Consider the following 3506-nt stretch of genomic DNA (forward strand, 5'->3'; position numbering starts at 1 on the left):
TCGCTTGGTCCCTGCACGTCTGAAGTCCCGCCGGCCTGCAGCGCCGCACATCGCGGTGCCTGGGGGGGCCCTGGGTGGCGTCCTCTCCGCAGGAATCACCCCTCCCGCCTCAGGTGGCTCCCTGGGACTGCCACCCTGTGCTCGTGCGGATGGGACAAGGACGAGGATGAACTGGGACAGGGGAAGGACGAGGTGTGGTGGGGGCGCCCGGTGAGCTGGTGGCGGCGGGGCGGTCCCCTGCCCCACGACTGGCCTTCGGGCCGCTTCTGCGCGGTGACAGGAGGCCAGGGCGCAGCGCAGACAGGGCAGCGTCGCTGCGGAGGGCCCTGAGGTCGCGGGCAGGGGCCAGGGGCGCAAGGCTGGGCCGGCTTGATGGGGACGGGTCCTCCCGGCGCCCCACGGGGAGCCCCGCTCAGCCCGAGGCCGGTCCAGACCAGCAGTGGGGGGACCCCGCCTGCCTGGACACACGAGCTGTGAGCTGTCACTTAGGATCCGGACGGCGAGCGACAGCTGTCCTCAGGGCCTGGTGGACTGGACGGGCCCAGCTGTGGCGCGGCCGTGGCTTCCATTGTCCTTCGTCCTTGCTTTTGTACCCGAACCGGGGGGACCAGGCTAAGAGGGCTGAGGGCGGAGGGGGAGGGGCAGAGGAGGGAGCAGCGTCGCGCCCCCCGGTGAGGAGAGGCTGCCCTGCGACTGTGACCGTCACGGCCTTGCGCCCGCGACCGGAGCGGAAGCAGCGAGGAGGGGACCGAGAGGGGAAGGACAGGCCGGGGGAGGACAGGCCGCGGGCGCCCAGCGCGCCGGTTCGAGGTCAGAGGTCAGAGCGCGAGGTAGTAGAAGTGGGGGGTGGCGGGGGCTGCGCTTCAACATGGGGGGAACTCGGGAGCAGAGCAGCCCATGCGGACGTCATCCCGGTGACATTCTCACGAAATGGGCGAACGCGCACGGTGACACCACCACGCCACGCGACAAAGCGGATGAAGCCGCCGGGGGAGCACACGGGCGCGCGGTCCACTGTGACGTCCACGCAGCGGCAGGAGGACATCACGTGGCGATGCAGACCGTCGTGGGGGCAGGTGCCCCGTCTGCGAAGCGCTGTGCCTGGATGAGGACCCCGATGCCCCGCCCTGCGGCAGTCCCGCGTGAGGTGTCACCTGGACAGGACACGGACAGGACACGGACAGGACACGGACAGGACACGGCGTCCGGCGCGGCCGGCAAGACCACGGAGGGGCCTCAGCGCCTTGGCCGGAAGGACACGCGGCCAGGTGGAGGCATCGGGCCCGGCGTGCGCCCTCTCCTGACGGAGAGGAACTCGCAGTGGGGAGCCCCGGCGCCCCCTGGTTGAAGGGGGTGGAGACAGCACGGAGAGGCGCCCTCTGTGAAAGGGGGCGTCTCCCCGGGGCACCCCGCTGCTTAAGAGAAAGCGCTGGGCTGTGTATCTTCAGTGGGATGAACTGCGCCTGCTCGTTGCAGGCGCTTCGCCCTCCCAGCTGCCCCGTCCGGGTCACAGCGTCCCTTGGGGTCGGGGACTGTCGCCTGGCGCTCCCCGGCTCCTGCAGTTGTAAGCGCCGTCCTCGCCGGTTCTAGGAACAAGTGCCCCGCGTTGGTCCCTCCTCTCCGGAATTAGGTCGTTCCCGGCGTAGCACGGGGCGCCTGGGGATCTGTGGTCGCCGTCGCATCTCCGGGGCCCCCTCCCCTTCTATGTCCCTGTCCTCACCAACCCGTCGTAGGGTTCACATCAGAGGGTCGGAGAGAATGCACCACCGAGAGAAGCCCCTCGCGACCCTCGCTGGGGTCACGTGCCCGGCTCCCAGCGGGTGCCAGACTGTACCCGGATGGGACGGCCTTCTAGAAATGGGCGGCGCAGCGAGACCGGGGCAGGAAGCCTCCGTCTTCTACGCCTCTCCGGCACTGGGGCCAGGGCGCCCCATCAGGCACACAGCGCCCTGTCCTTCATCAGCTCCCGTCCCCAGGTCGGCTCCGGTCAGCATCACGGCCACCATCGCCGAAGTCAGGTATAAACTCTTCTCAGGCCATTTACGCCTCCAGAGTGGGGATCGGAGGCTTGCCCTCTCATGGGAATTTCAAGAGTGTAAGAGTATGCGCGCCCTAACTTCGACGTCGTGGCAGTGTCATAAACGTGCGTTTGGGCCACCAGAGCAGAGCCGCCCTCAGGATAGTCGAGAGCCCCCCCCTCCCTGCCTGCCCTCGGACAAAACGCAACCGTAAAGCCATCCTTTGTTTTTGTCTAAGCACCGCCGTTTCTGAAAAAGGACTCTCCCCAGCTAGAGAGACGTAGAGCTGCCTGTCGCCAGCTTCTGAAGCGTCAGCCATGGCAAAGGCACCGCGGGCAGAGCTTCCTGTTACGTCATCACCAGAGCAGAGAGACATGATTCAGGCACCTTTGGACGGTGGATTTATTTTTAGAATAACGATACCCGCCGACTTGAGAGCAGACACCGGTTAGAGCCCTGCTTCACAAACCGTGTCCAAATAAGGCCAAGTGGAGTAATTCTAAACCACCAAACATACGCCGTGGTAACATTTGATCTTAAGTGAAGAAGGAGAAAGGTGTGTGTAAGTAGGTAACACATACTGGGAAAGGGAGCGGTTTCCTGAGTGGAAAGGCCAAGGACGAAAGCAGAAAGGAAACGTTTATATCTGTATAGATATGTAGTATGAATAAAGGTTAACATGGTGTATATATGATAAAAATCAGACAAAAACCGGAAAACCTTGCCACGTGTATTAACAACAAAGGTAAAATCTGTAATAAATAAAGAATCCTTAGAGAGTAATAGTTAAAGGATGAATGATCCTATTGAAAAATGAGCCAAAGATATCAATAGAAGACGTTCAAAGGACCAATAAATGTAGAAAGTGACAAGGCCAGCTTTGCTAGTGTTCAGACAAATTAAAAGAGAAAAATGCAGTTCTTTTTTACCTATTAAATTGAGTCCTTTCTTAACCAAAGTATAAGGTGACCTACTTCAACCCAATAAGAAACACCAGCTGGGCTGGACAGCCAGGAAGAATGTTCGACTTTCTTCGACACAGTTCTTTCTAGGAGAGATACTTAACGATCTGCTTTACCTATTTTTAAAAAAGGTTTTATTCCTTTTTCCACCTTATATGTTTTAAACTACTTTACTCGGGTATAATCGGCATACGCACAGCTGTACATACCACCAAAACGCTGAATACCATCGCGCTGAGAAATCGTAAGTAAAAACAGGATGGAGAGAGAGACTGTGAATTAAGAAAAACTTTAAAGATATATCAGATTTATACAGAGAGGTAAGATGTGTGTTCTGGCGATAAAACCATTAAACAGTGATTGCTGTAAAGCCAGGATAACAGCTACTTATGGGAGCGGGACGGGAGGTGACGGGAGGAGCAGGTGGCAGGCACTGGGGTCGTGGCAGAGTGCTCACACTGAGACTGGCGGCAGGTACAAAACGGTCACTGTGAAATAATTTACATATTTTCCAATAAATAAAAAA

Source organism: Pteropus alecto, unplaced genomic scaffold (genome assembly GCF_000325575.1).
Source record: "Pteropus alecto unplaced genomic scaffold, ASM32557v1 scaffold53, whole genome shotgun sequence".
NCBI classification, from domain to species: domain Eukaryota; kingdom Metazoa; phylum Chordata; class Mammalia; order Chiroptera; family Pteropodidae; genus Pteropus; species Pteropus alecto.